We start from the raw sequence: 12,814 nt of genomic DNA, 5'->3' as shown, positions 1-12,814 counted from the left end.
GTAGATATGAAATTAATTTAAAACTTAACATTTATTTCGATCTTTTAATATAGAGTAACCAAGGTTAACAATAATAGGAAAGAGAGTATAAGGAGTTAGAAAAGGGTACCAATAGTATGAAAAATATGAAAAACATAATATAATATATAAAATGTTGTGTGATGGCACTTTTCACTTTTCACACTTTACTCTCCATTCGGCGCACTACGTCCTTATCATCATTGACATGTGGACAATGTGATTGTGGGCAAAAGTGAATGGTTTTAATCACCTACAGGTTCGGATCACCCGTAGGGATATAGATTACCCCAGCAACAGTATGTTGGTATTATCACAGCTTGTATTGCTCATGCAGTAGGCGTGTCCAGTGCAATTATCTTAGGGATACCTCTATATTAATACCACACCAGATGTTCTTCAGGGGTCCCCCACAAGAATACTATTCTGGCCCGTCACTGCTTAGCTTCCAAGTTCGGGAAGTGTTTGGGCAGTTCCAGTGGAGGTATGGTGGTATTTTCTGAGGTTTTTCTTTCCCAAAATAGAAATTGCCTAGTTGACTGCGGATTAGAGCATTGATAGCTGACTAGATACCAAAATTGTGTGGCCACCAAGGGACTTGCAGCTAAATATGTATCTCTTCAAAATTGCTGCAAAAATGACATTACACAGGGAAAAAAAGAGAAACATACGGAGGGGAGGGGATGGGGGGAGAGAGATGGGAAGGGAGAGGTGGAGAGGGTAAGGAGTAGCAATTTGTGATAGATAAGGCAGAATTGCCTAATTAGTATAGATGATATTTAAGTATAGCTGCTAATCAGGTATGCGGAGTTCTGGTAAACAAGGGGTTAAATACCTAGGTACAGGGTATGACCTGCCTGCTTATTTCTGGTGGTCAATTCCTCTTAGCAAAAAAAGGGGGGGTTTATCCAGTATCCACAGTTAGATATTAAAACACTGCTGTCCCACAAAGTATCTCAGGTCCGACAAGGGGTTAAATACCTCAGTGCCAGATATGGCCTGCCTGCTTATTTCTGAAGTTCAATTGTAATTAGCTGAATTGGGTTATCCTGTATCCACAGTCAAATATTGCAACACTGCTGCCCCTCAAAGTAGCTCAGCTCCGATGCTGGCCACTGCAGGAACTTGCTAACAGTAATTTAGACACTGGTTACTATGTATACATGTGTGATAGTAGCAGTTCCTTTAAGTAAACGAAGGTGTCACTCCTCTGCCAGACGCAGATGGAGGACACGGGTACCTGGAACGCCGCCGGGCGTCAGAGCTTGAAGTCCGGGCAGGTATGAGGTACGGCTGGTTGGGGGTCGTAGTGTGGAAGGTCTCCGTGTGGGTAACGCCGCTGCTGCTGTTGCTGGGGTGTCAGTTTAGACACGTGTTTCGCCGGGATCGGCTTCGTCAGTATGCGCCATCTTGAGATAATTGCACTGGACACGCCTACTGCATGAGCAATACAAGCTGTGATAATACCAACATACTGTTGCTGGTCCGAACCTGTAGGTGATTAAAACCATTCACTTTCGCCCACAATCACATTGTCCACATGTCAATGATGATAAGGACGTAGTGCGCCGAATGGAGAGTAAAGTGTGAAAAGTGAAAAGTGCCATCACACAACATTTTATATATTATATTATATTTTTCATATTTTTCATACTATTGGTACCCTTTTCTAACTCCTTATACTCTCTTTCCTATTATTGTTAACCTTGGTTACTCTATATTAAAAGATCGAAATAAATGTTAAGTTTTAAATTAATTTCATATCTACAAATACAAGAGTGCGCCCACAAAGCTCTTTTTCTGTCTTACGTTTGCCCTCCCTTGAGCAAACAAAAACCCACACTCAGTTGTTATACTGAAATCGTGGGCGCACCACCAATCAATGACTATCTAAATTTGAATAATATAGTCCTCATGTTGGTCACATAAATGAACTCATAACTAATCAATCTATGTCAGTGCGGCTCCAAACCTTACCCCACATTCAATGAGGGAAGATGTCTGCTGTCAGGGACAGCAGACATCGTCCCTCTGTCACCGCGTCTATAGACGCGGTGACAGTTTAAAGTCATGACGTACATTTACGTCATGTGTCGGGAAGTACATCCCGACCATGACGTAAATGTACGTCAAATGTCGGGAAGGGGTTAATCCTATGTATGTGTGTTTGTGCTGCGGGGTAGGATTGATGGCTTGCCATGTTTATCTGCTATATATGTATTCATGCTATTCATTGTGTTTAGCCGTGCTACCAGCCTATAACGCTTACTAATGTCCCGATTTACCTTCAGCATGGCTCACATTATGTTTATGTTTACATGTTACCGTGGTAACCATGCAGCCCCGTCCCGCTACGTCCGGCATCTGCTGACGCATCCAGGACTTCCGGCCAGTCTACGTCACTGGCTACACGGACGTGTGCGCACGGCGATTCTCCCGGCTTCCGGAGTTTGCCGTTTCGCGTGCTTGGTCTGAGCCAATCAAGCCCATCCCTGTACAGCATAAATACCCGCACTGGTTGTTTGATCTGACTGCACATGACTAAGGTGCCGCTGTGCACCGAAACGGCCGTCGTGTAATGGTCTATGGTGGAGGAGGACTGGCTATTATCTACACTATGCTGTTACTGCTAAGTATCTAATATGCTTATTGCTGGAGTCCTCTTTTTGTCTTTTTCTCACTTTGCACTTTAAAAAATTATGCCATAAAAAATTTTTTTTTTTTCCAAAAACCTGATGTTGCTGGCTATCAGTTCAATTTCTCTATACAACATTTTTATCTTAGCCGGGCACTCAGTAGCTGAATGTGTTTGTGTGTGCAGTTTATCTCTCCAATTATATATATATATATATATATATATATATATATATATATATATATATATATATACAGTCCACTATTCCACCTCACGCTCTATAATCAAATATATTCAGTAAATCTCGTAGATGGCTGCCTTTACAACAGTTTTTAAATCTGAAAATAAAAGCAACCTTTTCAGTTTAAATTTATACAAACAGCTTCACTGTAGACCCATTACCTTTGTTTAAAAAGGAGAAGGCCTGAAACATAGGCAGATAAAAAGAGAAAAAGAAGAAACAAGATGGTGGTGAAGAAGTATTGAAAACAGTGTGAAGATAGTGTGTGTTACAAGGTCAATGTACCTTTAAATATACTTCTTGTCCAAAACATTTTTGATGGCTCAAGGTAAGGATCCTCAGAGCTTCCACTGGGACCGGCTAAAAACTTGCTGGTGTTATATAGCTATATAAAAAAACTAAAAGAGACAGTGTTTCCTTAATATAGCCATGTAAGTAATTATTTCTATGTAGGTTTAAGGAAATATGTATAATCCATGCCATATGGGTATCCATTCATCAGACGTACCTTCCCTGTGTGCTATTATATTTATCTACACCTAAAATTAATATTCATAGTGTTAATAGTGTATAATCAAAATAGAATATGAAAAAGTGACAAGGTGGAGAAAATAGATATTTTATGGGCACATACCAATGATATAGATGGATAATTGCGCATCCAGAAGTAACAACAGTGATATAAAATGGGTCTATGTACAAAAGATTAGACAATAATCTAATAAAAAAATGGAATTAAATATCCAATGCCAAACATAAAATCAATAGTATTCTCTTTAAGATAATACACATAATAACAATAGTCCACTGAGTAACCAGCCCTTTCACATGGACCTCTATCTCCAACAGGGAAGGTTAGCATGCTGCGGAGATAGGGCCATGATCTCTATTTATAGGAGGTGTGGGGTTACATCACTTCCTGTAAAATTTCCATTGGTCTGTTTCTTTAAAAATTATAAATGCTATATTCTATGTGTCCTCTGACAGACAGCTTTGTGTAAGGTGCAGTATACTAGTTAAACCATAATAAATTAATAATATGCATTATATTTGGTAAAGAGTAAGTTAATAAACCAGGATAAATGTAGGGCTACCCATAAAACAATGGGTTTACCCATAACCGCTACTGGAAACAGAGCATTATGGGTAAACCAATGGTGGGAGCAGCAGTGGGGACAAGTGGCGGCGGGGACCAGCAACGGCGGCAGTGGAGTGGGGGGGGGCTGCATCGGGAGTGGTAAAGGAGCCCAACAGTCATTAGCCCGATGCCGGGATCCCAACTGCTCAGGCAGCGGGGGGAGCGCAACAAAGCTCCTTGCGGGCTCGCTGCACTCGCCACCCTATTGTATTCTACCTCTATGGGTGTCATTGACACCCACGAGGGAGAATAGCCGGTAGCCAGCAGGACCCCGAGTGTCTGGGTTTAAACAGTCGGGATTCCAACATCGGTGTAATGACTGTCAGAATCCTCACTGTCTGTCAACCATCCGGCACCGGCTGCATCGGAGTCAGCAATACCTCCCCTTCTACACTAAGGGAGGAGCCGCACTAATACATTTATATACTCACCGTAACAAGGAGCAGAATTATACACAGCAGTACAATTTGTTCTTAGCAAATCAGGCCGGTGAGCTAATTAAATAAAAATATAGTCTGCACAGTGAATTCTAACAAGCGGCCGCCTTTTGCTAGATTAACTTTTATTTTGTAGCTCTTTTGAGATACTGTTTGTGTACAAACTTGAAATTTAGTTTAAATTATACCTGGCACTTAATTTTTTTTCTGCCCCTCTCTATTATCTGATGTGTAATAGACTGTAAGTAATGAGCTTCTAGAATATAGAATCCTTCTTCAAAGGATATGTGCTTTGAAATTTAGGCACTTTCTCACCCACGGTGCTTGGCATGAAGAATTTATACTGCAGGAGTCCTTGTTGTCCTAATAGCTAATTCATTTACATGGTTAGTGAGATGCCTCTTGTTTCCACTTTGCTCCTTAAGGCATTTATCTTGTTGTATGCAGGGACTGCATAATGAGCACCTGCAGTGACTACTTGTGTTACACTGTACATACCTGACAGGATCAAACCCCAACAGTTATACTTTAATCATAAGCTCGTCTTGCAGTGCCAGAATAGACACATTTGTATGATTTATGTTTTTTTATTGAGTTATGGATTAACATTGACAAAAGGTCGTCATGCAGAAGGTTGACATGACAAGCGCATAGTCGACATGGATAGGTTAACACACAAAAGGGTTGACATGATTTTTTCAGGTGGGGTTTTTGGTGTCAATGTTGAAACCTGAACCCGTGGACCCCCAATTAGTGTACTGTGTATGGCTCACTTTGGGGCTGGTGCCTCACTCTGCTAACACTGCACAGCACATTTTGCCGTGGTTGGTAAAGTATAAAAACCTAAAAATATTTTTTAAAAAAAGTTATTTTAAATATTTAAATACTGATCTTTTCATGTTGACCATTGCCATGTTGACCTTTTGTGTGCATCAACCATTTGTCAATGTCGACATTGTGCATGTCCACCTTTGCCAATGTTGGACTTGCATCTCAGCATGTCTGCATTTTTGGCGTTGACTTATTGACTGTAGACTTAAGGTCCGTACACACTGAGCGACTATGCCCAGCGTGTATGGACAGCGATGATGATAATGATCGCTGCGGGGAAAGCCGCTTAGTGCATACACACTGAGCGGCTTTCCCCCTGCCCGGCGCCGATGGAGGGGGGAGGACGGCGTTGCATAGCGGAGCTCTATGCAAAGCCGTCCTGAAAGCTGCTCATACCAGCAGATGAACGACTTTCCCGGCGATGTTGCAGGAGTGCGCAGCAGCAGTCACCGCTCATCGCCGGGCCATACACTCTGGGCCATACAAAACATGCTGTTTTGAGCGACTTTCAGCTCAAAGTTGCCCAGTGTGTATGGGCCTATAGACATTGTTGATCTATCATCCGGATACTGTTTTATTCACTATCTCTAATTATCATATATAAACAAATAATCAAACCAGGTATTTAAAGTTTGACATAATAAAGCTGGTTTGTTTGGATGAGTTTTTATCGGCAATGTTTAAATGAACTTACAAGTACAAAATGAGTGCCCATTTGTAATAAATAAACATGTAAAAATGTATTTCTAACCTAACAAATGCTAAATAGCCTTTGATTTGTCAAAAAAGCTTATATACCGTACATCTAATGCTTCCAACCAGGCTAATTGATAAGGCCACGCCCCCTTGCAGGGAAACTACCATGATTGGATAAAATATGCACAGAGGTGGGGAAAAATGTCATAATAAGCATATACATGCATCATTACACCCAGCAGAGTTGCTGTTGTTATCTTCGTCATTATCACTTCACTGGCACTTGGGCAGAATGTGTCAGGGGTGTCTACTTTTTCAGTAAAGTGGGTAGTAGGCAGGTACGGTATGTGTCAGTGCAAGAATTAAGACTGAGGGGTAAATTTACTAAAACTCCTAAAAGTGAAAAGTGGGCATGTTGCCACTAGCAACCGATTCGATTCTACCAGTCATTTCTCTGACATCCTAGAGTACAAGTGCAGTCCCCTATATAGTGATTTGTGAAGGGGTGTTAGAATGCCATTTACATAATTTGGGCCATAATGCAACTGAACCTACTGGAAATAGCAGAATCTGCCTTATTTTCCCCAACCTCATGTATCATTCCAGAACGAGTAGTAAAAGTTACGGTAGAGCCATTATAACCATAAAAGTGCTGCTTCCAATAAGCGTTTTGTGCGCCATGCTTATAAATCTGCCCGTGACCTGAACCTCTTCCAAGCTCCAGCCATTTCTCTGATCTGTAAAGAGCACACAGAGGAGAAAATAGTGCATAAGTGTGATATAATTAGGACAGAAATAGTAATTATTATAATTGCTACAAGGTGTTAATTTATGTTGGTTTCATGTGATTTCCCATTAAAAAGCACATTTATCTGCAACACTTCCTGTAGCTGGAGCTCAGAACGTCTGATGATCACGGCACTTTTTCTTGCTAATTGAGGCTGGTCAAGCAGTGTACGGTGAAAGCATTGCAATTTATAGAGGGAAAAGTCTTATGAGGGATGGGAGATAAAATACTTTAAAACACACACTGAATAGTAATTCTGACAACTGCAGACTTTTGTTAGCGAATCAGCAGTTAAGCTACTATAATGTTTTCTAACAACAAAACGTTCATAAATAATTCAATGTCTTAAAGCAATGTGCAATGTGTGCACTGTACTGTTATTGGAGATTTATATGTAGTCAACATTCACAATGTCAACATTCATGCAGTCATTCTGAGAGGGGAGATACTAGGTTACTAATTACCTAACTTAATTACACCAGTTTACAGCCAACACCGCCAGTTCAACTTTTATTCAATGGTCTCTTGTTTTCCTGTTATGGCCAATGAATATTATTTTGTTACATGTGGGGAACAGTGAGATTGTTTCTTCATATGCGGGTAATAGTTTTTTTTTTCTCCCTGTGTTTGCTAATAGGGTTGTTTTTTTCCTGTGGGGGCTTGATGGTGTGCCTTGGCAATTTTAAAATCTTGTTTGGTGTGCCGCAAGTAGAAAACGTTTGAAAACCACTGCTTTAAAGAGTCCCTGGGAGTTCATACTCTGATGCATTTCAGACTGTTGTCCTATGTCAGAATGCAAAATGGGTTACCAAGGTAAATTGGGGTCCTAAGTTTGGGGTGTTTGGTCAAGCAGCTAACTCAAGGAAAGGTCAGTTCCCAAAACATATACGCATAATGGCAGAGCTGGTTCAAACAGAAGTACAAAGTTGTAGTTGTCCTCTAAGGTGTCCCAATCGTAACCAATTTTGAAAAAGTTGTCAGAGTAACAAAACGTCTCAGTCTTTACCTTATTCCTCACTAAAGGACTACACAAACTTCCCTTGCTTGGGATTTGGACACCCCCCTACGCCTCCAGCTGTACCCACCAGACTCTGCATATCATTGGGAGGATACCACCATAAAAACCATCCTGCAGCAATCACCGACCAAGTCCAGATTAAAGATTAAGTTATGACATATACCATTTGATAAACATATACCATTTGGAATGGATATTAATTGTGGGGGCCCCTTACAAACTCTTTAACGTGAGGACTGAGCAATATAGGAACAAGCAGGGTTTAGAACTAATTAAGTTTCCTCTATGTGTCCCATTTTAGAATCTCATTGTTTATACTATATTTTTTATATCATGTACAAATAAATTATATTACTAATTTTCCATTAATCTAATTGAATTTATATTTATTATCAGCAGTACTTTCTTGTCCTTCGTCAGAAACCTTGAAACAATGTGTTTGGCAAATTGATGTTCATTTGAAATACAGATAATTTAATTGAAAAACCGTGGAGTGTTGTCTCTGTATCCTAAGGACTGTGGTAACTATATGTGGTTCTAGAATTTTTATGATTGATTAGAAATCACATGAAACACAAAAGGATATAATTTTTCATTAATTTATTAATCAAAATTATTTAATGCTATTCTAATATTTGATGAAAAAAAGTATGCAACTAGAATGTATTACTTCCACTGTTATCCACATCTCTACAGTCACCACTGTGTGACATGCACACTTATTTATGCCTGACAATAATATAACAATTGTTTTGACAGTGCAATGACTCTGTGGAGACACAAGGGGGAGCAGCTGCTCTTTCTTTTCCAAGATTACTTAGCACTTTAATGATAAAGATTTAACCAGGAAGTGCTGTAAAATAGCACCCTAATGATGCAACAGAAGGTCCAAGCAGTTCAATGCATACACTTTAAAATGAATGATAATATACTTCTGTTAAATGAAACATCTTTACTATCTGAATACTTTCATTTGCATACTGCTATATGGGAATATAATGATTATTTATTTTTGTTATTGAAAAGAAATCAGATGACTTTACAAGGGGAACTGGTTTACAGGGCAAGTTGATGTGAAAAGATCTGGGTTGTTTCAGTACAAATGATTCCATGAACATTTTTTTGGTGTTTGTATTTCATTTGGCTGTGTATCATAGACTTCCATGCATAAATACACGTACTGTATTTCTGGATCAAATCATGCACGTACAGTAAGGCAGCTTTAAAGTAACTGATCGGTACTTATTTCCTAGCACGGCGCCCATCGTATGCCATCGCATACCACTAATTAAGGTATGCGATGGGACCCGATATTCGGGGTCCTAAGAGCCGCACTGTACAATTTTAATATTGCGTCGCATCGCATGCCATTACAATGGCATGCAATGCGATTTTTCATTGTACAGGCACCCTGATGGGTGATTACTATGTTAAAAGCACCCCCATTGTTAACGCCACCGCCACTATTATATTATCACTATATTATATAGTGTGGCGAGTGCAGCAAGCCACCGAGCCCGAAGCGTGGCGAGCGCAGCAAGCCCCGCGTGGGGACGCAGAATACATGTGAAGTTATCGGCGTCCCCTCGCGGTGTTTGCTGCGCTCGCCACGCTTCGGACTCGGTGGCTCGCTGTTCTCGCCACACTATATAAAATTGACTCCACGCCGACGTGGATAGTGGGGGTATGAAAAGGTCGGAAGACGCGTACCGCTGCGCTCGCCACACTTCGGGTTGGCGTTGATAGTGGGGTGGCGTTAACAATGGGGGTGCATGCATATAACATAGTAATCACCCATCAGGGTGCCTGTACAATTAAAAAATAGTTTTGATCGCATCGATCACATTGATCTTTTACAGTATTATTGGGGCAGATGTATCAACTAGCGTTAAGTGCATATATGCACTTAATGCTATTCAACTGGGGGGGTTAAGTTTTTTTAAGATGTACTAACAGCGCACCTAATGTGCGCTAGGGACAGCCTGCCGAGTAATGCTCGGCGGGGCCGTCCCCCCCCCCCCCCCCCAGCAATTATCGGCCAGGGTGATGTATTAACTGCCCTCAAGGTGTTAAATTGCCATGGCCGCTTCCCAAGCCCAGGGCTAGCATTGTCCTATTCCCATTGCAGGGATAACGCTAGCACTGCTGCTGGCTCCGGGCTGCGCTGGAGATCTCGCGATATTAGAGAGATCTCGCGCATGCCCAGAGAGCTGTGCAGAGATACAGCTCTCTGCGGCGATACGGGGGCCCGCTTCTCCACGTTATGCAGGAGAAGTGGGACCCGATATTTTTAAACCGCAAAGGGATTTTTACTACATCTGCCCCATTGAGAGTGACATGTATTGTAGGTAATGGCTATTGGATAAAACATAGTGGGCTATGGGGCAGATTGGTTGCCAATGGCGTTCACACAGCAACCCAGCACTTGCGTAAATATTCACCTATACACAGCACGAACTGTCCCTGACGCGATTATGCTGGGGACAGATCCTTGTTGAATTCATAGACTTTGATTGTGGTTGGAAAATCTGTTTATTACAACCGCTTCACTTTAACACCGTGACTGCCAGCAGTTAATACAATTTAGCTTAACGTAACCCCTGGTACCCTCCGCGAATAAGTAGCATTTCATAACATCTGTTTTCCCGATGTTCATTTTCTGCTTATTTTGCAGTCACTTGAGAGTTCCAATATACAGAACAAAGGAGAAATAATAGGGAGAAAAGAATAAATCATATAAATATACTATGAGCTTGGGCAACTATTTCAGCTGATCGAGTCTTTGTCCCACAGTTATTTCCTCATTACAAAGGTTAAATGCTAATATGGAAACAAAGTGTGTGTCACATTCCAGAGCATCAGCTATGCTGCAGATTGTGTGGGTAACAGCACAAAAACACTGAAAGGAAATGCCTTTAATATTTCTTAAACACAGTAATCATGTTTTGTTTGGCATCATTCTCAGCAATCCAAATGAAAATGTCCCTTATTACTTGTGGAATGATTCTTTTTGATTGCTCCACGGAGGAGGATTGAGCGATCCTGTTCACTTATGAAAACATCAACTGAACATCAAAATAGTCACAATGCTATCAGCATTACTAGAGGAGGCTTTTCTGGCAACGCAGAGAAGGATTTTATTCTTGGATGCCTGTGTTTACACATGATGTCTCTTCAGTAAGTCTCTGGAAAATCTTGTGGGAAGTTCAAATGGGCCACCTACACAGTCACATGACATTCATCCAAAAGCCTTTATTGGTAACTGTTTTCACCACTTCTGATTAGCAAATCAAGTTACACCATTACAGACATATTCTACAGCTTCACTTCTGTTAGATTTGTATTAACAGGTTCTGACAGTTTTCTTAATAAAGACCAATACCTCATTGAGGGGTAGATTTAGTAAGCTCGGTGAAGTGATAAAGTGTCTGGTTTTTATCACCGGCCAATCAGCTCTTACCTGTCATTTTTGAAACCAAGCCTGTAACTTCACAGTTAGGAGCTGATTGGCCAGTGATAAAAACCAGACACTTTATCACTTCACCGAGCTTAATAAATCTGACCCTAAATCTGCAGTTACCCCTGTAGTGGTGAAAGTTTATGATCACCACAGTAAAGTGGCTGCAGAACTGGTGCGTGAGTGGGACAACCAATGACAATCAGTGTCTGTGATTGCAGCTTCTCATTGGCCCTCCTGCTCATACATCCCTTATAAGCATTTGAATTGATCAGCCACCCTGGGCGGAGCTGTAATGCGTCACACCCATATGGCAGTGTCCAAATGCTAATGGTGGGTTTACTCTCATTTTGGATTGCTTCAGATTTTCATATTTTGCTTTATTCCATCCATTTAATGCAAGCTAAATGTATTGAGTTCACTAGAATGATGTTCATTAACCCTTCCAGAAGGTCATTAAAAACAGAATTTAACAACCGCTAGTCAAATTCTTTTGCATTTGAAATGTGGATTCACTGGCATTTATTCTTCCTTTTTACATGCAAATGAAATGCCATTGGGTGTAAGGCCTACCGTATTTTCCCTTTGTCTCCATCTCATCCTCACCTTATAGGACAGTATTCAACATTTATTGCAGAAGGATTTTAACTCTGAGTGCATGGCAATAAATCAATTGTTAGAATATAATATATCAACAAGAGAAAGTCAGATTGGAATTAGAAATAACATTAGAACATCACTTGACACTAGAAACAGGGGAGTAACTAGACATATTATTTGTGGCACCATGGCAAAAGTTTGTAAGGGCTTCTCTGTACCACACAATGGTGAATAATGTAAATGTGACAAGGAAAGTGGGCCCCCTCTCTGCTCTGGGCCCCATACCATCTGATCTCCCTTCAACAATGATAGATATGCCCTTGTATATAACACATTTAACTGTGACAGGGAAGGTTGGCCCCTATTAGCTCTGGCCCATTAGCAGCTGCACTCCTGTTACCTATGGTAGCAGGGGCAAACACAGGATTTTCAGAAGGGGGTTTCCAGAGGGGCGGAGCAAAGCACAGAGATGGACACTTAGGTGACCCAGTATATGCCGGGTCAGTAAAAGTATTATAGATAGACCAAATGTATATAAATAATAAATATATATATATATATATATATATATATATATATACACATAACAGCAGTGTAGACCCCTGGGCATAGCAATGTATTGGGGCCCCTACCTATCCTCCAGCGGTGGGGGGTGCTATGAGCGGAAGCTTTGATGTCCCGCGGGTGGTAGGGGGTATCATATCAACCACTTAGCATGTAGGTCTCAGTAATTTCCACTAATTACCCCTTTACTGCACAGATGGTGGGAGAAGGGGGCATTGGGCTGAATGAAGGGGTCCTGATACATAACTTCCAGAGGAGGGGTGTATAGTGGAGTGGGCTTATTATTCATAATTTTCTGGTGGGAGGACAGCTTGCTTGACTGCAGATATCTCCAGTTCCCGGAAATAGATTTCTTAGCTTTTAATGGAATCCCACCTACCAAATGGTACTAG

The 12,814-nt window shown here is 41.0% G+C and overlaps 1 pseudogene; it reads right to left on the bottom strand.

The window, feature by feature from the left end:
• Positions 1-395: 395 nt before the first annotated feature.
• LOC146039933 (5S ribosomal RNA) lies at positions 396-516 on the bottom strand (annotated as a pseudogene).
• Positions 517-12,814: the final 12,298 nt, after the last annotated feature.

Source organism: Crinia signifera, chromosome 9, assembly GCF_055691185.1.
Source record: "Crinia signifera chromosome 9, ASM5569118v1, whole genome shotgun sequence".
Lineage (NCBI taxonomy): Eukaryota > Metazoa > Chordata > Amphibia > Anura > Myobatrachidae > Crinia > Crinia signifera.
Note: the sequence above shows the minus strand (reverse complement) of the source record. Positions and strands in the feature narration are given on the sequence as shown.